Below are 24,213 nucleotides of genomic sequence, written 5' to 3'. Positions count from 1 at the left end.
CCTTCCTGCTAAAGTATCCAGAATGTTATTCATATTTGTTCTGCATTTTCTGTCTTCTCTTACAGGTGTGGGTTTTTATAGTGTTTTTAATAGTTATTTGCATAATTCCTTTGTCTAATTAAATTATGTATATTTGTATGGAGACCTGGCTAGTCGTTATTTTATTTTGGAACTTGCGTACTATTGCTGTTTGGGTTGGTAGTGTCGCACATTCACACCCTTCTTAGAGTATCGCCTTCTCTCAACCCACGTTGCCACAAAAGACGAAGGAGGTATATCCCTTGCCTGTTCCTGTTTTACCTTTATGATTAGTAACACTGTGGGCTTGTAGCACTGGAGGGCTGAGTAAGCGGATTACACAATCACCCATGTTCTCTTGCAGAGCAGAAGTCATTTCATCACAGACGGACGTAAAAAGGAATCTAACTCATTTTGAAAGAAGGGGTGTTTTTCTTCTGGTTTTGGTTATAAATGTGATCGTTCAAGAGGCCGCCTGCAACGATCCGCTTACTTGAGATGTGACAGAGAAGAAGTCACTCTGAACAGGTGGGAGAGCCCATCAGTGGCACAAGGAGCACAACCCATTATAAGCATCCTTGGAAGAAGGTACAGGCAGAGAGCACTGCAAACAAGGGTGAGTGAGGGAAGATATTTTTCTTATTCCCGCAAATTACGTTTTGCAAATACAGTTGAAAATCTGAACATGTTGAAATAGGTAATATTGTGCAGCAGATTTTGGTATGTGAATAGCAAATCCATTCGTTTAGTGAATCGATTTGTTTGTATAACAAAATCATGTGTTTATAATAATCAACGGGCCAGCGCTTAGGGGAGGCGTGTGCCCGTCTCATTCAGAATTGCATCTGTAGATATGGAAGGTTTTGACAAAACTTAGTTGTTACTGAGTAAAGTTCAAATAAAGAAATAAAAAATAAATAATCAACCATTTTTTCATAACTAAGCACATGTTTTGTAAAGAATACAAATGAATTTCTACAAACTGATTTTTCATTAGGCATTAAGAGCTTTTCACATGTGCGTCATGTCTCCGATTTACCAGTCTTCCTTCATTTTTTATCAATAAAGAGTTTCTTTCGTTGTGATCTTTTTTTGCAGCAATTATTTATAAAAAGATGCATGCTTTTAAATGTAGTGCTTATTTCTTAACGAGTTCTTTAGTTCTAATAGCAAATTCATTTGTTTAGCATATTTGTCAGGGCAAAAAGTTAAATGAAATAAGGAAAATTCACCTGTAACGCAAATTTTGAGCCAAAATTCGTCTAAATCACTGTTGGGTTAATTGCGGTTCACCCAACCCTACTGCACAGCTGTAAGGCCTGAGTGGGCTACATAGACACAGGGCAACAGACTGTAGCGGGGCCATTCCCCACTGTGGCCACCTCCTCCCCCAGGATCCAAGGCAAGGATACAGTGGATATAATGCCACTCACAATAGCCACAGAAACAAGTGTATATTTTTAAAAAACAAAAAGATGACATTTAATTATTTATTTATTGTGCATTTGTAAGGCGCATATACATCAAGTAAATTGTGTTACACAGTGCCCACAGGTCAACAGGGAGGGAACATGGGAATGAGAAGCAAATATAACAATGAAAGATAGAGGCGGACCTACTAGGCCTTATGAGCATTCAAAACGTGCACGTGCAGAAAGAAAGAAGGGATGAGGGAGGGAAGTGTTAAGGAGTAAGCAGCTGTTAAGTGACTAGTTGAGAGTGGTCAGCTGCCAATAAATAAGTGCAGGCCTGTGGTGGCATAGGCCAGTGGGTGCGAAGGCAAGTGCTGGGAGATGGCAGAGGCTGAAGGCAATTGGGTGTGGGAGGCCAAGACACAGGAGTACACATAAGGGCCCTGGTCATCAATCTCAGCAACTGTAGGTTTCAGTAGAGGAGGGAAGAGTGGAAGAAGGAGGTAAAAAGGAAGGTCTTGAGGAGCATCTGGAATTTAAGGAGATCCGGCTCAAGACAAAGAGGAATGGGGAAGCTGTTCCATAGGAGGGAGCCTGCAGAGGAAAGAGATCGGCCACCAGTTTGCTGTTTAGCGAAGTGCTTGACACACAGAGAGTTGGTAATTTAGGAACATAAAGATCTGGAGAGAGAGTGAGAGACAGTTGTAGATAGCATGGTCCCTGGCCCGAGACAGCTTTATGGATGATGCAGAAGGATTTGAATTTGATCCTTGCAGCAACCGGGAGCCAGCCGGGAGATTTTAGGGTTGGAGAGATGTGGTCCCTGGGCTTGAAGCCAAGGATAAGTCTTGCAGCCCTATTCTGGATTAGCTCGAGGGGTCGTAGAGATGAAGAGGGTACAGTAAGGAAAAGGCTATTGCAGTAGTCTAGCCTAGAAAGAACCAAAGCTCTAGAGACATTGAGCTTATGGGCGAAAGTGAGGAAAGGAAGAGTTCCATTGAGGAGGTGGAGTTGAAATTGGGCCTTCTTGGCAAGGTCCTGGATGTGAGGGAGGAAGGAAAGAGAGGAGTCGAAGATGACTCCAAGGTTTCTGGATTCAGATGAAGGACGAGGAATAGAGCCCATAGAAGATGGCCAGAGTAAGGGGAAGAAAGAGGGAGCAGGAGTCCCAATAGGGAGGATCCCAGTCTTGCTGGCGTTGAGGCAGAAATCATTGGAAATACACCAGGAATGGATTGCAGATAGGCACTCAGGAATGATGGAGAAAGTAAGGAGAGGATCAGAGGGAAGTTTGAAGAAGAGTTGTGTGTCATCTGCATAACACTGGAAGTTGGGGTAGTAGGTGGAAATGAGGTGTGCAAATGGAGCGAGATAGATGTTGAAGAGCCAGGGAGAAAGGTTGGATCCCTGAGGGGCACTGGAGGTGGAGATAGAGGTGGGGGAGGAGAAAGAGCCCAGAATAACCTGGGACAGACGGTCATTGAGGAAGGAGGTCAACCAGTCCAGTGCCCACTCCGAGATAGCTAGGGCATCATGGAGCCGTTTTATGAGGATGGAGAGGTTGACCATATCAAATGCAGAAGAGAGTTCAAGTAGAATGAGAACAGCTGGAGAGTTGGAGTCAAGAGATGCAAGCAGTTCCTCAGAGGTGTTCAGAAGAGCAGTTTCCGTGCCTCTAGATGTTTGGAATCCAGATTGATGGTTGTGAAGGCAACCAACAAGTTCACTATGCTGGGTCAGTTGGGGGAAGACTAGCTTCTCAAAGAGTTTCCCAAGGAAGGGGGTGATAGATATGGGGCAGTAGTTGGCTGGACAAGGCGGGTCTGCAGAAGGTTTTCTCAGGAGGGGCAACACAAGGGAGCGCTTGAGGCAGGGGGTATAGATTAAGTAGCAAAAGAGTGATTGCAGAAACCAGAAAGTGCTTGCGCAAGAGAGCCAATATTGCCCTTAATGGTTCTGGAGGAACAGGGGGAGATCTGTTTGGAGGAGACCTTCATGGAGTACACAACTCTGGTGATCTCATCAGGTGTGATTGGAGAGAAGGACGAGAAAAAGGGAGAGGGGGGATGGGAGGCCATAGGATGCAGGGGGTTGGGCAAGGAGAGGGACAGAGGGACACAAGGGTGCTCAGGATGTCCTGAGTTTTTGCAGTGTAGTATGTGACCAATGGATTGCAGAGGACCTTGGAGGGAAGAGGTGAGGAGTAGACTGCGGAATGGTTGGCTAGTTCCTTGCAGATTTCAAAGGGTTCAGCCATGTTATTGGATGCACCAGAGACGCGTACCAGGATATGGGCCCTTTTTTTTGAGTGAATGGAGAGTCAGTATTACCTTTGGAGCAGGCAACAGGCCTGTTTATCAGAGGGTGCGCCTGAGGTCTGCCATTTCTGTTCCGCAACTTTGCATTTGCATTTCAGGGCAGCAAGTTCGGAGTCATACCAGGTATTACGCTTGGAGGCATGTTTCAGGAGAATTCTCATGACTGGGGCAAGAATGTCAAGGGTAATAGTGATGGCAAGATGGAGGTTGTTGAGAGCAGAGTCTGAGGTACAATCTGTAGTGGGGATAGAGAGTGGAGGAAGATTGATGCAAAGGCACTTGTTTCATCGGATGCATGTTTGTGAACGAGGTAGGCAGGGCTAGGGGAGGTGCGGTCAGAAGGCAGAGAGGACCCAGGTGAGAGGGGAGGAGAGAATCGTCTGACCAGGAGAGTGGGGCGATTAGTGGGGGGGGAGAGTCAAAGATCAGTGTCGATGAAGGCATTAAGAGTGTGTTCAGTCGAGTGAGTAGGACCAGAATGGAGAATGGAGAGGGAGACCAAGGTGCAGAGGTCACGGAAGAGAGTCAATGCCGTGATTGATGAGTCAAGGTGAATGTTGAAGTCACCTCATATTGGGAGCAAACAAACTGGGGCGGTCTCATCCAACTTAAGCAAAGCAATGTCCTTGGCACCTTCTAAGGTAGCCCAACAGTTTTCGAGGCCTGCAACAAGAATATTGTCCAATTTGCAAAGTAGTGGACGTCTGCCTCTGGTTATCAACTGCCAGGCAGTATAGATCCGGCCCTACTGTATTCAGTTGATGAGGCGTCTCAACTGTCCCTAAGGGGGAGTCAGTGCCCGTCGTCCGAATTCGGCTCGAGTGCGGCCATTCCGGACCACTCATGGCCAACCGCAGCGTCAAAAGCTCCACCCCGTAACTGCGCCTGTGACAGAAAAAGAAGAGTTAGCAACACAATTACCAATCATATGAATATCAGCAATAGTATCCTACAGTACTCCACATGTCACTGAAAAGGAAATGTTAGCATCAAAGTATTCATTTTATATAATAGAAGTAATCCTTAAATCCTCACAATCAAAACTACTTCCTCAACTGGCCCGTATCTTTGGGCATTAATACAGGGAGAGGGAAGGTGGGACTTCAGACAGGGGCTGTAAAATAGTGAATGAGCCCCAGCAGCCCCCGACCTTATGAGTGCTCCCTGGAGCACGAGGATGTATGCGACTGGGCCGTGGAACGCCCCTTCTGCCTCCCAAGGGGGAGAGGCGAGGTGTCGGATACCCGCGTGGGCAGGGGTGTGGCCAGAGGGGCGGCCTGGTATGCAGGCTGTCCTTCTATGCCCCTGCAGGGCTGTCCAGCCTCTTAGCAGGGGCATCCTCCGCTGTGGCCACCCCCTCTCCCAGGATCCAAGGAATGGATGCAATGGATACCATTCCATTCACAATAACCACAGAAACAATTGTATATTTTTTGGAAACAAAAAGATCACATTTTATTGAAGCAAACAAATTGGGGTGGTCTCAACCACGGTAAGCAAAGTAATGTCCTTAGCAACTTCTAAGGTAGCCCAACCGTTTCCTGAGCTTCCAACAAGATTATTTTCCACAGATGGCACTTGTTACTTCCGGTTTGCAATTTACAAAGTAGTGGACATCCGCCTCTGTTTACCAACTGCCAGGAGGTATAGATCTGGGACCACTGTATTCAGTTGACGAGGAGTCTCGACTGTCCCTTAGGGCTAGTCACCGCTCGTGGCTGAAACATCAGCATCAAAAGCTCCTCCCCGGCTAGGACCACCCCATAACTCTGCCACACTTTGGGGGTGGCTCCCCCGCTGACCGCAATGCCCCTAAACCTGTGCTCCTTATATGCATGCACCTATAATCCACATGTCTGCTTACACACATCCTGCCCGTTTTAGAGCTGTGAACATCACCATGAGGAAAAACATTTGGCTGTATGTTAACACAAATTCCTGCCTTGCGGGCCCCTGGTATCTGGCTGTTCCAGCGGGAATGGCCTGCCTCTGGTATCCGACTGCCAGGTCAAGTCACTCCCATAACCATTGTATGGATCACTCCTGTTTCTGTTCTTGCGAGAACGGCCCCCTCTGATATCTGACTGGTATCTGACTGCCAGGTCAGTAACTTCCATAACAATGCCTCAACCATGCTAGCCAAGGTGGTCATTCTAATGCAACCTCAGACCTGTCAATGCTGCTTGACCTGCTATGTACCCTCAAAAACAGGTGCGCAAAGGGGTTGAAACCACATCCTGCCAGTGACCGGCCAGTGTCACATTGCACTGTGATTTTCCATTGCTGAAATCAATACACTATCTCACATGTCCCAACTGATAGCAATTAATTGTCTTTAGTGATTTGCTTCTGGCATGGAACCTATGTTGCTCTGTGGTATCATGCTCCCAAGACAAACTGGTCACCACTGAGCTTAAATGCATCCCGTGAACCCTGCGAGATTTGGCAGGTGCTTGGCATGCCCAATTTTAGAAATGTGCCTGTTTGTTGAGAGGCGTAAAACTACTCATAGCAAAATAATAACAAATAACTTGATCATGGCCAGCTAACTAAAGCATAACACAAAGTAGATTGTATGTTCTAAAGAAAGGAGCACTCTCCTGGCCCTGCAGTGATTTTAATCTGTAGCCGGCTTGTTGCTCAGTGGTGCATAACACCCTGAGTTACTTCCACAGTATGCAGTTTCCCAAACCTGCAGTGATATTTAATCGATAAAAGGCTAGTTACACCCGCATGCTTAACTCGCTGAGTTACCTCCCCACTGGCCATGGGTGCGCACCTCCAGGTGGGCCCTTAGGAATTAGCTGGAGCCCCAGCCCAGGTGACACCAAGTCACTAGTAGAGGTATTACCGCGTGACAGGCCACCCAGGGTTGATACTTTTCTTCCAAATTGTTGCACATAGCACGTATTCACCTATTAGCACCATCCCCCAGAAGTTAACATGTTAGAGCTGTCTTTGCAACCGTTCCATTATTTATGTGTTAGTGCACTTTTAATATTATTCCCACAGTATATTATAATATGCAAAGATTGTTATGCCACTACAGACCTTGCTCACTGACGTCAAGGACCCTCACTAACGTCATTAATATTGGGAAATATTCTCCACTGGCCACTGTTCCCTAAATTTCCTTGCTCAATCAATACCCTGCTAGTATGCAGGGACCGGCACTGGGCTTTTCTAGCTAATGACCAGTAGCCCACCATGTTTGCTGATGTTCCACCCGTTCGGCCGGAACATGCTTTCTCTGCTCAGATTGCACAGCGCAGGGAGGGAGAAGGGTGCTTGCAATGCCAAAATATTGTGCACGTGGCCCACGCATCCGTGTATCCTGTAATATTACCTATTGCAAGGCCCTTGACCAGCCTGACACTTCAGGGTCCCAGACCATGTAGATATAAACTGGTAGAGACGGGATCCCTTTGCCTTGTGGTACGTATTGTTGGGAACCAAAGTAACAGATCGTTTTACTCCCCCCGGGTGGGTGTGTCACATACTAAATAGGTTTGGTACGGTCTGACTTCGCTAGAATTACATTCATATATTCTGAAGAATATGATCTGTGATCTTTGATCTGTGTATCTTCAAGCATTGTTTTGTGTTTTTATATGATTTTATCACTCTGTGACAAAGTACTTCCCCAAGGCTTAACTTGTCCTGACTGTATTTATAATAAACCTTTATTTTTTATATTACTTCTGGTTGTAAGTGTTTCTGTTGAACCTTTGGATTACTAAAATGTATTTGTACCTTCCTACAGCCCTCTCTCCATCCTAAAATAAGCATAGCTGCCTTGTCTTGGCTACCAAATACTGGTACATCCTTATACTAAGAGTGGTGTTTTGTACTGTCTCAGTCGTATGGATGTACTAAGCCCTTAGTTGCACTTTAGAAAAACTGTCCTAGCACTGAAAATGCCATAATATCCTGCAAGTGGCCCAAGCATCCATATTGTGCTCTAGCACCTTGAAGCATCTGTGTGCAAGATGGAAAAACCAATAAAATATCTCAGATCAAATAACCAGACTCAAGATGGTAAAATACTGCTTTAATCTCAAAGACGTAAAGCAGGGTGAAAAAACACTCATCAATTCGATTCATGCAAGATTACATTGTCTTTTCGATTATACATATAGAAAATGCACGTTAATCCCTCATTGGTGGTCCCTTGTCCACGAGACACACCTTGAGCTACTTCTACACAAGTGGTGTAAGGCACTCGTCATAGCAGAGAATGTGGCAGCGGAATAATACTTTGCAACATTGTATGTAAAAGTGCATGGCAGGCTATTCTAATTGGTTGGCAACCCAAATCCAGCCTTGGACATTTGGTTTGCTAGCAGCATGTACATAGAAAGGAAACCCAGGTGGTTGGAGATACGCCGGCGTTCTCCTTGTTTCCCAATTAGCCTATCCTCTCTCATTGGTAGGCCTCATTCCAGTGTCTTCTGTTTGAAGACTGACCTTGCCAGTCTGCACTGTCTCGGGACATTTGAGGGAGCGTAGGTACACAATTATCTTAGCTTCAGACTTAATGACTAGCCCTTGTTTGTGAGCTCTTCGTCACGTGTTACAAGACCATGAAATTCTCTACATCAACAGTGCATTTAACACCATTTGATTCAAATATGCTGGGTGCAGTTGCTCCTCTTGGCCTTTAGAGACTTGTTCACGCTATCCCATATTAACTTCATGCACTTTAATTGTCCAATATTTGGCATCAGTAAATGTTCTTGTTCCTCCTAATCTTTGGGAAATATGTCCTTGCACATGGTCTGCTTGTTAGACTCCCTTTGTGCATTTCCCTCATCTCTCAAAATAGCCTCTTTGGTTCAAAGCCAATGTACTCCTCTATTTTTTCAAGTAAAACAGCTTCTTCGTAGTCTTTTCAATTTAAGATCCTGGGCTCATATTTTGATTTAGCTGGGTTCAATGACGTGAGCCGTCGTCCATCTTCTTCTATTGGTCGTCTTAAACGTTGAATATATACCTCTCATAAGCACGCTTCTATGTATTTTTTCTACCTTGCATTTCAGTTTATTTACAGTTATTGACCAGTGAGTCACTTCATTCTTCTTTTGTGTTCGTAAGTACTGCATCATGGAATACACGCCTCTCTTATTTTCATATAGTTTCAGCATAGGTTCACATATCTTCTTTAGGACATTATTTTGCTGTCATTAGACTTTGTTTAACGTACATCCATGCCGTGCACCATTTTATCCATTGCTGCATTCCGGCAACGTGCCAAGGGACATCCTTCTTGGTAGCATTCTTCTATTGTTTCAACGTGTGGGTACGTTCTGAACTGTTGTGCATATCGTCTTTCATATACTCAGCAAGGTATTGGAATATTGCAGGTGTTTATACACAGGTTCCCAATTGTGGCTCTTCGTCTGTCATTCCAATAGGACGGGGGTGAGCAGGCGGTGACTAGGGAGAATGTAGGTACCTGCTCCTCTACATTCCCCACTCTGGTTGCATTCTCCACCAAACTCCTCGCTTCCTCTTATACAATTCCTGCTTCATTTTCTTCGATCATCTTGTCATATTTTCTTTTCTTTGGGACCAATATTTTTGTAACCCCCCTCAGGTAGCCAGCATTCTTTATATGTTCATCCACACTCCAGATCGTCAGATGACAATCTCCTGCTGGTGCACAAAATATCCATCATCCCACATATTTCTTCCAATCCTGGGGATAATAGAACTTTGTTCCTGGATGTGCAAGAGAACTTTTCCTTATATTCTCGTGAGTACTTTCTTCTGTCTGCATCTGTTCTCCAGTATGGCTGTTAATGTCAATTATTAGCCTCATTCCAACAGCTTTCTTGGCTGTATTCTGTCATTGTCTCATGATGATCCTTATGAGACAGAATCAAAACATTACTAATAGTAATATTGCTCCAAGTAGTTTAAAAGAATTTGCCAACCAAAATGGAATCCATTCAAACAAAGATTAAAACCAATCATCTCCTGCTGTGTATGTCAGCTTCATCCTCCATTTTTATGTGCAGTGTCGTCAGCATCGTTATTGCCTCTGTCACGGTCTGATTTTCTCCAGCATGAGAAGGTGTATATATGCCACAAGATTGTCCAATCTTGGCACACGCACCTCTTTCCATTGCTGTTATCAAATCCAGAACAATAGCTGTTTTGGAGAGTCATCGGCCTGATGGCTCTCAACTCCTCCTTTATTGCATTGAATCCTTTTATTGTTGGATTGATCATCTGCAGCAAGTCCAATCTGGTGATTTGTAACCAGTTGCCGTTTACTGCAGCTTGAGGCAAAGATGAAATGATCTCTTCCTTCTGTTATATTCATTCATTTCTGGAACCTCTTCAATGTGGAGGTCCATTTGGGGAATGACTAGTGCTGGGACATGTACATTTACAAAAGAGCACACTCCTACCCAATCTTTAGACAACTGCTTGTAGGTTCTGGATCTGCAGGCCCAATATCAATCCATCAGAACTGCAGTTCCTCCATTCATTCCTGGTACTTCAATTGTTTCCCCACAACCGTTGTTCCTTCCAACATAGACCTTGCCATCATTTATGAAGCAGGTTGTGGCATTTTTTTGATTGTAATATTTGCACTGGTCCTGCTTTGTTATCGACCCAAGTTAATAGTTTTGCATGCTTCGCCCATGATTCCAAGCATTCATCATTCACCTTTTGCACTCTGTGGACAGAGGGCCTCATTATGAGTCTGGCGGTAACCTACCGGTTTTTCCGGCTCGGTTACTGCCGGACTCGTATTACCATTCCGCCTCTGTGATTCCCGGAATTACCGGAGCATTACAACCCCGGTGACCTGGGAATTCCGGAGGCGGAATTCGGTAAATCCCCATTCCCATTGAGTCCTGTAGTCCTATAGGACTCAATGGGAATGGAGACCATGGAAACACCGGCACCATCTCGTGATGGTGCCGGTGTTTCCACGTCCGCCTGCAGGCAGGCGGTGTTAAACCCGCCAGGTCAGACCTGGCGGTAATGACACCTCCGCCGACAGGACTCGAGATCACCCAGTATGGAAAAAATTGTATCGGCGGGTTTACCGCCACCATCATTTCCATACCAAGTACTTGTAATGAGGCGAAAAGTCTTTCTTCAGTAGGTGTGCAGGGCATGATATTAGTCCATCTTCCCATCACTTTCTGGTTGCTTCACACCCATACAATAACAGCTGTGCTCTTTCCCAGCATCTGGATTTTTCAGTCATGTCTGAGATATTGCTTATTTTCATGTCAACAGCTTGTATCTTCCCTCCAAATTGGGATGGATTCATACATTTTTTGTTTGTCTACCCTAATTCACTCCCCATTCTTTTTGTCTTTATGTAGGTATATTGGTATGGAAAAGTCTGTCTTGATCGCCATCTTAAAGTTGCCCACTTCCCTTCAAATTGGCCTCTCCTAGAGACATGTTGCATCGTATGGGGACATTTCTCTTGCAATAAATGTTCTTGCCACATTCATGGCATACAGTATTAATGAGCACATATAGCAACTCTCTTCTGATGTTCTTTCTCCCACCTCTTTTATGTGCTGGTACCATAGGTTACTTGCCAAATAAGCGGATTTATCTAAGCATGTGGTGATACTTTCATTATCTTCCTCAGCATCACTCTTTACTCAAGAAAAGGGTTTTTTAATATCAGAAAGTAATGGGGTTTTTGGGATTTTAATAGGGACAGTAGAAATAATGGGACTAGTGGGCAATGTCTTATTTTCTGGCTCCTCGCTGCTTATAACATGTGCCCTGCCCTTCCTTGAGGGTTTTGAACTCCCCACTTTGTCCTCCTTCTCAAGGCCCATTCCCTCTGCCTCTTGGCATATAATGATATCCTTCTGATCCTGGGCATTGACTATATCATGTTGCTGTGGGAACTGCATCACTTGCACCATGGTTCCCTCATTAGTTGTCAACACTGCTCCCTCTGCACCACCTTCACCTCTTCTTGCTTTCTACCCTCAGTTTTCTTCTTGTATTTCTCTTTTAGCACTCTGCAATAATGCACAATTGCCAATTGTATTTATGGCCATGGCTTTGCTTCCATTCCCACCTGTTTTTTTAACTGCCTCTGTACTGGTTCTGGCAGTCCCTGACATAATGTGTGGTAAAATAACGCTACAGTTGTATGACACGGTTCGTGCGACTCCACACTCCATCTATCCTGCATAGCCGGAAAAAAAGCAATGGGGTCTTCATTCGCCCTCATCTTCCTAATCATTATCGCCCAATATTCGATGTATCTGGATATTGTACTCTAAGTGCTCGCCATAGGTCACATCAACAGTTATTAAATGGCGCCCCATCGTGTCCTGTGTTTTGCGCATTTACTTTTGGATACCCTGCTCTTTTCCAAATGTCATCAGATCTTTCCCCTAGGATAGCTGATAATAGGCATTTTGCTATCGCCTATAGCTAATGTCATTCCTGACGTCCTTTTCTCTAATTCCTTAATCAATTTTCCCGCACAGGAAGTCAAACTCGGCAGTGTGCATTTTAAATTATCCTTATCCATCTGGGGACATGGTAGATAGTGTAGTCGACCCACTCCTTTCTCTAACAACGGGAACTGTGAAAACCCTGATCCTTTCTCATATCTACCCCCACCCCCACTCCTTGTCTTCTAGGCAGCATAATCATTGCCTGTTTGTTTTCTCCATGGCAATGCCCTTATTCTGCTTACATAAGGCGGGACTCATCCCCTGTTCTATGCTTTCGTACTTGTGGTTGTTCAGTATATGGTGTTGGTTCCAGTGTTTTTCTTATAGAGTCCTCTCGATCTAACCATTTTACCCCTTTATCTATGCTTGATTCTCTTGAAAATCCACATGCACCCTCTTCTTGCATACTCTTATTTTGTTTTCTTTCCTCGTCTGACATCATTATGCCCCAACTCGTATGACTATTGTCCTCTTCCGCGTCCTCAAGATCTAACCCACTTAAGGATATAGTTCTATGATTGTTTATTCTGACGTCATCTAAACTTCCTCCTGTCCCCATAAAGGATGCTCGTTGTTCACCTTCTTGAGTTCTGTACCCTTCTTTATCCCTCATTTGTCTATATAGTTTCCCCATTCTTGTTTCTATGGACTCTGTATCTTCTTCTCTCCTTTTTGGCATATCTAATGGTCCTCGCCACTCTTCACGGGGCAGTTGTAACCCTCTCTCTTCTTTGGTTTGCTCTTGCGTTTCTATGGGTATCATGCTTCTACGGCATAAATATTTAATCTCGTCATCTTTAAATCCCCTACTTCTGCTAATGTCTTCCTCCCTTCTCCTTATTTCCAATAATTTCTCTTCCTCTCGCCTTCTTTGTAAACTACGTACTTTCAATCTTTGGGCTTCTATTTCTTCTCATTTCTCTTCTTCTAGCTTCTCCTTCTCCCTTTTTTGCCTTATATTTTCTTCGTTGTTCCCTTCACTTACATTCCTTGTCTCTTTCATTTATATAGCCTCTCTTCTTCCTTCTCTTGTCTTGCTCTTCCCTTTTCTCTCTTTCTCAAACTCCACTAATACCTTTGCTGTCTACTTTGAGCAATATTTGTCCTCCCATCCATTTGTTCTGTACTATTGTTGTACCCTTAGCAATATCTGATATTCTTCTTTGTTTCTCTGCCTCTTCTTCTATCTATATCTGTTTATTCTGTCTATCCTTTTCCTCAACATGCTGTGTACTTTCATTGCATGTCTTATATATTTGCGTTCTCTACTTTTGCTCTCTTTCTCTGTCTCTTCACTAGTATAGGCGGGGGGTTCATATGGATTAACAAACCCTGCTGCTGCTTTCAGTTCCTTTAGAGGGTAACATTCCTTCTCTTTATTTCAATATCTTGTTTCGTGGGAGGGGAAAGAGAAACTGAAGGCATTACGTCTTCCCCTTTATGCCGACTAAGCATCCACTCCCTATAGGGTGGGTCTTCTTTCTCATTCTGATACATTTTCCAAAGCTCTAGTACTGCCAATCTTTCCCTAGCTTCTTTACCTTATGTGTGGCATGTAAATATGAAATCAGATTTCATAATACTTTATTTGACAACGAGCCTCATGGAGGACAGGGCAAAAATGTCTTATTGGTTGTGCCCTTAAGCCATTCGGAATGGTACTGCATAATCTTGGCTGTATATCTTGGCAGTGTACTGCATAGATGTGTGAGAGGTGTTTCTTCCATTATGACAAGCCAATTCAGACAGTCAATACTTACTCAAATGTTTCTCTTACTTCCAAATTAATTAAATATATTGTTTCAATATATTTGAGTAGGCACCATCAATCGCCACTCATATTCCAGGACATCAAAATATTTTCCAAACCTTCTTTTATAATTATTTTTAAAAAAAATGTATTTGACACTATTTTTCTAGCTCCTTTGTTTACACTTTCTGTCAATTATTTTTATATAGTCCTTGGTTTTTTAGTATCTTCAAACTGTCTTTTTTACTTCTATTTTGGTTTTGTCTAATTCTAACCTTTTGATCGACGTTGATCCTTTGTCAAAAAGTGTAAGGACATTTTATTTGTTTATTTATTTGTGCTATTCTTTCTTTGTTTTTTGTTATCGGTTTTAAACATGTTATCTTTCATACAATCATAGTATACCCTTTACATATGTGCACTTTCAATATATATATATATATATAAATCACCGACAAAAAACCTTGTTAAAGGGTCGTTATGGTTAAGTTGCACTAGTACACACCTATGCAATTCATGCACACAAAAAATTGTTAAAGGGACGTTATGGGTACATTCCACTACTAAAACCGTATGCAATTCACTGAGAAAACACCTTCTTAAATGGAAGCTATGTTTCAGTTGCCCTCTGGAACACCTATCAAATTCAGTGCAACAAGTACTTGGTAGTTACATTACACTGACTTTGCACTAATAACAACCTATCCATATTATGGTTACAAGTAAAAGCAAAAAAGGCCAGAAATTCGCCAGTTAAGGTAACCTAAGCAACCAAAACTCGCGCCATCACTGTGCACTGCTAAGACTAAAACCCATGACATCAAAGATGACATCACAAATGTAATTGATGACATCACTGATGACATCACACGTCTGGCACCCTCTTTTTTTGTTCACTGACATATCTAGGCCAGGTGCTTTTCTTCGCTGACAGTCAGGAACTAAATTTTCAAAAGGTACTATATTTGTAGACCTTACCCTTCTTATATGTTCTTACACTACTTCCCTCAGGGTTCAGTCATAGCATATGATACATATACATAGGGGAAGAAGCAGGCCTGAAACACAGCAATAATTTCTGTGCATGCAGATAATCAATTAGGGTATGAACACTTTCTGGTAATACTGCTGCTTTTTCCTTTACTTTCCTTTTCCTTTATATGCTCATATTTGTATGCGTTGTAGCCTCTTTATGTTTTATGTGTAGTATTACAATTATGTATTAAGTGCAGCATTGGTAGCTACTTATTACATGTTTGACAGTACGCAAAACTCTGAAACGAAAGCATTGATCATTTTACTATCCAACATGGCAAGATTTAGAATGTTGCACCTCTATGGTGCATTCTGCAGACAATGCCTACGATTCTTCATGAGTAGGTTCATGTACTGGAAAGAAGTCTGTAATGCAATGTTGTTTGTAGCTATGCATTGCTTATTGAACTATGCATCTCATGATAAGTTCACCAAATGACCTCTGATAGTTTGCTGCCAACATTATAATGACAATCCCTTGTGGAGGATTTTCATGAAAACTAAATGCAGATCTGATGTCATCAGTGATGTCATCAATAACATTCGTGATGTCATCTTTGATGTCATGGGTGTTAGTCTTAGCAATGCACAGTGGTGGCGCAAGTTATGGTTGCTTAGATTACCATAACTGGCGGATTTCTGTTTTCTTTTGATTTTACTTGTAACCATAATATGGATAGGTTGTTATTAGTGCAAAGTAAGTGTAATGTTCCTACCAAGTACTTGTTCCACTGAATTTGTTAGCTTTTCCCGAGGGCAACTGAAACATATCATTCCTTTAAGAAGGTATTTTCTCAGTGAATTGCATAGGGTTGTAGTAGTGGAACTTACACATAACGTCCCTTTAACAATGTTTTCTGTGCGTGAATTGCATAGGTGTGTACTAGTGCAACTTAACCATAACGTCCTTTTCACAGGTTTTTTGTCAGTGAATTTCATAGGTTTTTATTAGTGCTACTAAAGCATAATGTTCCTTCAGCAACATTTTTTAGTGAATTGCATAAGTGTTTAGCAGGATACCCTTACTTTTTGACGATGTACTGTACAACATACTGAACCTGTGGGCACCATGTTACTGCACACAGCAGTCTCGGAGTATGCGTCTGGTCGTGGACATTGGTTGGTATCCAACCTGCTCAGAAAGGCAGGGCCTCTCTTACTTAGTGGTACCATTTAGCAAACACAAGGAACATGTGGAGGCAGAAGCATGTACATGCATTGCAAGGTAAAATAGAGTAGCACTGCAAACTGTGTACTTATGAAGCAAACAGCACATAGGCATAGGGACTATACCATAACGATTGCACCAACAACAGAAGTGACGGGAAAGTACTAAGACCAGAACATCATTGCAATGTAGCAAGCACAGTACATGTTGTCTGATAATGGCACAGGTGGTGCAGTATACAGTGGTACAGAGCCAGAACGTTTTGTTTTTTGTACGTAGCAATGTCAAGCACCTTACGGTGAGTGGAAGGAAATTTCACTCATTACGCAGTGACTTACGATAGTAAACCCATTGGTATGCACAGTAGTGTGAAATGTAATTTATGTAGTACATATTGCTTCATGTACACCTAACACATTTTCTTTTCTGTAAGAGAACATATTGGAAAGGAAAGCAAGGCAGCACAAGCAGCACCCCTTGCACAAAAGCATACAGGCATAGGAAAGGAAAGAAACTCTGTAAATAGCAAAATGGACAGCCTGGAAGCCAAAGTGGAAAAATTGGGGAACACTTGTGTCGCCTGAAAAGATTGCGTACAAGGGTATATTATGGAAAACATAAAACAACACTGGCAGACCTGCACGTGTACCCTTCCCCATGGTACAGCCCGCCATCCACTCAAAATCTATGTGATGGGAGACGTTACAGGCATACCTCCATCACTTCCTCCCCTCACAACCAACTTGTGCAAATCCCCAATTCCCACAATAACTATCCACTTGTGCTAATCATTCCCTTTCATAATGGTGTGTATGAATGTGTGCAAGTAAACGTTGATAATGTGTATATGTGGTATTGGCTTTTTTTTTAAATGCCGTTATAACTCAGCAGCACACAGTCCTCCTAGGAATGGCCGCAAGTAAGCAAAAGGGAGGTGTCCTACACACACCGCACCTGCCCGGCCTATCTGCAATGACAATAGAGGCATCCGTACAACGCCACTATGACCCGCAAGTCGGCATCTTGTGCACCACTGATAATTACGTGTGTGAGCGGACATTTCGTTGTTGTGCAAGTGCACGCATGTGTATCTGTGCCTCTGTGTTCTGGTAACACCACCACTGTGCAGCATATGCGAATGATCTTTAAGGCGTTTGAGCCGCCCACCCAAGTCCTACAGGTAGCTATACACATAAACATCCCACCTGCTATACCCTATAAACACCCAGCATCTCCCAAAATGGTCGGTGCATGTGTGTCGCACTATTAATAAGTACAGAAGTGGCAACAGTGTGCATCAGACACCTATGCACATGCACACAACGTATTCCGCCCAAAACCCATATTGCGGACATCCGTCCCAAGGGAGAACAGCAGCGACATCACGAGGCGACCGCACCCATGCTGCTCGTGGGCCCTTATTTTGGGGACACGATCCTGACCCTCAGACAGCGGAATAGTACAGTGTTGTGTAATGAACAGAGTATTTTTCAGAACGTTCACGCTTACAAACATGCCACAATGTGCCATTGCACATGTATATATGTTTTTGAAAAATGTAGGCCTATTTTCCAGGGGCAAGGTCTCCACAGCAGCCCTACAAAAGGCTGCATCCCAGAGCTGCTCCGCAATCTGTTTGTAGCTTTTCAGAACAGAGTAGCAGGCCACATAGGTGTGACCTGTATTTGATGTTGGACCGAATCTGCTGTGCTACACTGCCTTTGCAAGTAATGGCAACCATGTCAGCCTGGCTCACTACGCACAGCAATGGAGAAAAGTATTAATGGGCCTTCCTGTGAACCACACCCTCAGTTGCGATAGTCCCCACTGTCCCATTCCCATGGGTAGCATGCTGAAAATGGTACTATGTGGCATGTGCGTTTCATCAAGTACGGCGAGGGCTGTGCCCCAATAAAGCAGAAACATTCCTTCTTCCCTTTCCACTTCCTTCTTACCAGCACGCCGTCATTGGGTAATGTTTGAATGTTTCACACGCATCCACCAATCACACTGAAGAGCTCTCCATGTAACAGTGTCAGTTCTGTACAGCAGTCCTCTGCGTACACACAATACCCAGAAACGGTATTGCGCAATAACTCAGCCGGCACAGTCCCATTTCCATGGCCATCCTCAAATTCCCCGGATGTGGATTTCGTGCTGCGTGCGGGCATGGGGGAATAAATTGCAACCTAGGTAGGGGTGTTAGTTTTTAGGGGCGGCTGTGCAAAGAGCCTTTTTTTTTTGTTGGTGCCTGTAGTGAAACACCTTCTTTTCAGTTTTCATTTGATTTTGTGTTTTCGTGTGCTCAGAATGTTACAGTAAACTCTTCACCGCATCCTGTAGACGGGCAAACAAAACAGCATTACCAATGGGCAACAACGTAATGCCATTTGCTTGGAAAAACTCTGCATTTCCACAGCTAATGAAGTCATTGTTGCAGGACAAAAAAGTATACATGCTTCTGTTGATGAGACACCTTCCAACCTCTGGCTCGGAACAACTTCCAGGGGCATTGTCCCATATTCTTCTTGGTGTTATGGATGAGAAAAGCACCTTGGAAGTGGGAAAACGCCTCTTCACTACATTCAGCAACCTCTTTAGTCGATGTAACAAACCTAAACAAGCCACGTGACCCATATGCATGCTGCCGTAGTGGATGACGATAACATTGGCAGTAGCAAAAGTGGCCAGGTCTTTGCAAAGTGCATGCATATCGACGAAACTGCGCTCATAGACAGCGTTCCACAATGCGTCCATTCCTTCCTAACCGAAATTACTAGCAAAGTGTCTTTCCAGGGCATACTTGTGCAGATCTATCACAAAGGCATCACCTAAAGTCAACACAATGCGTTTCGCCATGTCAGCCAGCCTCACAATGCAGAGTAATGTACAACAGTATGACCGCCCCTTCCTGTGAACCACACCCACATTACCTGATTGGATAATCCCCACAGTCCCATTTCCATTGGCCAGCATGATATTTTATTTATATCGTGCTCGTACACAAGTGTTTCAGAGCGCGACCAGGCAAAGGGAGAGGAACATGGGAGAACACAAACAATGATCTTAATAGGCCCAGTGACATTGAGAACGTGCAAGTGCATGGGAAGGGGAAAAGGGGGAAAATGCATGGAAGGGGGGAGAGGTAGAAAGCAAGGAACAAAGGAGAGAAAGAATAAATAAAAAGTAAAATAAATAAATAAAGGTGGTAATGAAGCCAGCAAGTGGCAAGTGCTAGGTTCAGCAGATAAGGTATATCTGACAAGTGCAGAAGAGAAGTGGGTGGGGTACTGTATGGGTACAGATACAGGCCCCAGTGCAAGGGGTGGCCCGGAGGAAGTGCAGGAGGGTGGCAGGGTGAGGGGGTACCTGGGCCCAAAGGACAGAGGGTGGCCAGGTGTACGGTGCCGAGAGAGAAAACAGATCAGCAGGGGAGAAGAGGGGCAAAGGCAGAAGCAAAGAGAAAGGTCTTGAGGTGCTTTCGGAACTGGACATGGTTCTCCTCATGGAAAGAAGTGCCGAATGTGGCTCGTGCGTTTCCCAAAGTACCAAGCGGGCTGAGCCCCACTAAAGCAGGAGCAGTCCTTCTTCCCTTTCCATCACCACAAAATGGAGGTATGAAAACGTTTTCTGTAGGATGTTTACAACTGCGTTATAAGTGCCTCTGAGCACGTTATCTGGCAGTGAGCGTCCATTACGTTCTTTAAAAGCATACTGTTTTTTTTCCCATGCCCTACCATCAAGTGCCACTTAGATGGTATGTGCTTGCAATGTTTTCATTTACCCATATCATACATTGTAATAGCAAAACATGAACTGTTTGCTTTCCTTCCTACAATGCTACTAATTGTTTTCCCCACTAACTCATATTCTACATAAATCGTAAAAATATGCCACCAAAAGCAGCACTGAATCTATCTTACCAACCTAAGGCAAGGTCCCAAAAGGTCACTGTCTGCATAGCTGTGCTTCTGTCTAGCCTGGACTATTGAAGCAGGCTCTTTTTAAATCTGGCCACGTCTACTCTCCGCCCTCTGCAACTCATCCAGAAGAGGACTACGCGACTTTGCCTGAGGCCCAGGCATGGTATGTCTCCTACACTGAAATGTCTGCAATAGCTCCCAGTGGCTTCGAGGAATAAGGTGAAACCCCTCTGCAGTATGCACAAGGCCTTCTGGGCCCTGGAACTTCAATACCTTCAACTGTCACTTCCTATTATTCTCCCTGCTCGAGCTCTTCCCTTATCCGTCTCCAACTCCCTCAGGGCCACTCGCTTCTGCAAGCAACCAGTTGGTGGTAGATGTCTTTTTTTCGGCTGCGGCCTCGCTCTGCAACAACCTCCCTGCTTCCCTGAAACATGAGAAGAACCATTGCCGGGTCCGGAAGCACCTCAAAGCCTTTCTCTTTGCGTCTGCTTTTTCTCAGTGTGGTGCAGGCCTTGGCTTTTGGGTGCATGGCCTACAGCCTACGGCTTTTGGCCATGCACCCAATAGTCTAGGCCTTGGCCACACCCATTACAACTTAATGGAGCCATGCATGCAAACAGGTGCCCAGAAACCACAATCTACAAATGTAACGTAGGCAGCAGCACTTCTGCCCAAGCCCAGCACCATAACACAACGATGCATGCAAACATGTAACAGTTAGCAGATTCCACAAACATACTACTGCCTCCGCCACCCCTACCTACTTCCATTCACAAAGCATTATGTCACAGGCACCCAAACCACACAATCTTCACAACACTGGGCCTACTTCCAGGAAGCTACAGAAACCGTAATATCCAAGAACATACAAGATTCATTTCAACCCTACCCTCTTCTATACAGACAGTGTTCCAACACGGCACCCAGTGGGCACACTGCAAGACTTTTCGCTACTCAATCTCCAGCCGTACACCAAAAACCGTAGGATGTTCTAACAATGACCGCACCCATGGAACCATGGAACCAACAATATATGCATGTCAGTGCACTTCTGGTGCTCTATGCAGTGTAAAATGTGCTCCACAACCATTATGTAAAGGTGACCACCCTCTGAGAGATGCAGTGAAAACTGCATTGCTGCGGTGGGTGTGGTGAAGGCCTTGGCTTTTGGGTGCATGGCCTAAGGCCTACGACCTTTGGCCATGCACCCAATTGTCTAGGCCTTGCCCAAACCCACTGCAATGTAATCCAGCTATGCATGGCAGCATGTCACCAAGTACCACAATCCACACAAGTACCACAGCCACCAGCACTCCTACCCAACCTCTGTACCGGTATACAGGTATGCATAGAAAGATGCACCTTTTAGCAGAATCTACAACTTAACACAGCCTCAGGTACCCCTACCCACTTTCATTCAAATACGATGGTGTTACTGGCAACTGAACCGGCCAACAGTATATGCATGGCAGCTGACTTCTATCAAGTCTAAATGTGCTCCCACACGGCCCGCAGAAATGAAGTTTAGACTCCATCTGTCAGAGGGTGCTCACCTTTACAGAATGGTTGTGGAGCACATTTTAGACTTGATAGAAGTCAGCTGCCATGCATGTACTGTTGGTTGGTTCAGTTGCCAGTAACACCATCGCCTTTGGCCATGCATCCATTAGTCTAGGCCTTGCCCACACCCACTGCAATGTAATGCAGGCATGCATGGCAACATGTGCCCAAGCCACTGCCAGAGCTACCCAACCTCTGCACTGTAATACAGCTAGCAGAATCTACAAACATAAGACAGCCTCCGGCACCCATACCCACTGTCATGCACATAGTATAGCTCCCAGCACTCTATTCAGTACACAAAAGCAATACCTGATATGGCAGTACAGTAGTCAGCATTCCACGCAATGGACACAACACAATCCTATGCGGTATACAATCTGCATTTGCTTGTAATGAATGGGCAGTGTTCTCCAATTATGGGTCGCGTGTGAGGGGACTGTTTTTGGAATAGACTTACCTCTTATTTATCTTATTTATTGAGATTTCGGATATTAATGTCTGACGTGTTTCTATTTCCACTTATTTATTTCTTTCTTTCTTTCTTTATTTATCAAGCGCCGAAAGCCCGTAGGCATTAGGGTGCCATAAAAACATAAAGGACATTGCAAAGACGGGACATCACAGAAAGCAGCTCAGAGGGAACCGGTGGGCATAGGTGAAAATGTGGGTTTTCAGAAGTTTTCTAAAGCACAGCAAGTTGGTTTCTTTCAATAATCCAAGTGGGATAGCGTTCCAAAGTTGAGCAGATAGGATGGGGAAAGATCTTCCCAAATTCCTGCTCTTTTTAGTGCTGGGCACCATCAATAACTCGTTGGTGCTGGATCGGAGGAGCCTCAATGGGGTGTATGGTGTAAAATGTTCCTTCAGATATTTAGGAGAGTTGCCAAAAACACATTTGTGGGTCATAGTAATGGCTTTGAAGTGTATCATGGCTGCAACAGGAAGTCAATGCAGCTCCGTACGATCATTGTATACACAGTCTCATTTAGATAGGTCATACATGAAATGAACAGCATCATTTTGTATGTTCTGCAATAAGTTAAAACAACGGGATGAAGCCCTGAGTAGTAACGTGTTGCAGTAGTCAAGATGTGGTAGTATGACTGCCCTAGCCAAAGTGGCCCGGTTTCTTTGGGACAGAATAGATTGAGCATGTCTCAGTACTTTGAGATGGTAGTGTGTGCCGTGAATGATCCCGTCAACATGAGCCACAGAGTTCACGTCTGCGTTCATGTAAACAACACAACAAGGGTTTTCACTTTGTTCCGAAAGGGTACGGCGTGGTCCCACTGGGGACACTGTTGAGTTATTCTTCATTGAGTCTTTTTGTTTACTGTTTTGTTGCACCTGGTTAGCAAAGGCTTGTTATGTTCTTATAAAATGTTAATTCGTCTGCGAGTATACTGCTTGCGTCTGGGGAATTGCTATCTCGTGCCTTCGCTCCGTTTTTTCCGATCATCCTTAATTTCACTTTAACATTGGTATTAGTTGTTATCCACTGTCTGAGCTCTGCATGGATATGCATTTCTGTAGATTCAGCCTTTTGAGTTTTTCCAAGGCTTTAAGGCATCTACTTGTTCAGAGACGTGCTGTGGCTTTCATTTTTACTAAGATGGCTGTTCAACTCCATTCTTGCTTCTGTGTTAACGATCTATATTAGCGTGTCGTTCATGTTGCATTCACTGTATACATTGGTCATGTTAGTGTTCTTCATGTCTGTGGAGGCTATGTTAATTTGCTTCATGTCTAAATGCATATATGCCTATTATTCATGTTCTTCATGTGGAGTGCCTATTTGCTGGTTCTATGGGATACAATCGTTGGAAATAACATAGTGGGTGACTCAAATTGTGTTTTAAAGCCAATAAACACCCTTCCCAGCATATTTAAGGACTGGTGCAATTATATAAACCAACTCCAGTCCACCCTCAATGTTATTTCCAGCGATATTTATCACTGGATAACCTATTTACTTTGTATTTTGTGAATGCTTTTCTACAGTTACAACGTTAGTTTGAAAGCTTTAGCCACCTTCTGCTCACATTGTTCCCGTGCCCTGCTGCACCTGCGGGGCATAAGGGCAAATCGGCTGTCTCAATGGGTAGCGTCTCGCACCGTTGTGGTATTGATGCAGGGGAGGGGCAGAAGCTATGGATGACATATTCATCTTCCTCCCAACAAAGCACCCACTCTTGTTTCTACCGGCACTTTAACGCAGGTACTCTTACTGTCTAGTCTTCCCGTTGGCTGGAGCTTTAACATTGTAGCGTGTTCCTGTTAATGACTGCGATCTTAATCTTCAACTAATTGGGCCTTTGCCATGTGTCCACTAAAGCTGGAAATATATTTGAAAGCAAGCATGTTTTGCATGACAGGGAGAGCACCCAAGCAAAGCAAATGCATGCAGGCACCCCTACATTCCACGGTGACTAAACATGAAGTGGCAGCATGCACTAGACGGCTCATGCTCTCTCTGCGGCAGGGCGTCCCTTTCTTGGGCGTGCAGGCGTCGTGTTGCCACTCTCACTTCCCGTCCACGTTACTACCATGGCTCGCGGTGTGAA

General features: G+C 44.1%; 1 protein-coding gene across 1 annotated transcript in view; it reads left to right on the top strand.

Moving 5' to 3' along the window:
- Positions 1–511: 511 nt before the first annotated feature.
- Positions 512–24,213, top strand: part of LOC138471980 (lysophosphatidic acid receptor 6-like) — a 151,705-nt gene continuing 128,003 nt past the window's right edge. Inside the window, exon 1 of the mRNA XM_069609885.1 lies at positions 512–634. The gene's annotated coding sequence lies outside the window, so the exon portion shown is untranslated. The remainder of the gene's footprint in view (positions 635–24,213) is intronic.

The sequence above is a fragment of the Ambystoma mexicanum genome, chromosome 8 (genome assembly GCF_040938575.1).
Source record: "Ambystoma mexicanum isolate Mex_15411 chromosome 8, UKY_AmexF1_1, whole genome shotgun sequence".
Lineage (NCBI taxonomy): Eukaryota > Metazoa > Chordata > Amphibia > Caudata > Ambystomatidae > Ambystoma > Ambystoma mexicanum.
The sequence above is the reverse complement of the archived record's forward strand: the minus strand, read 5'-3'. Positions and strand labels throughout refer to the sequence as shown.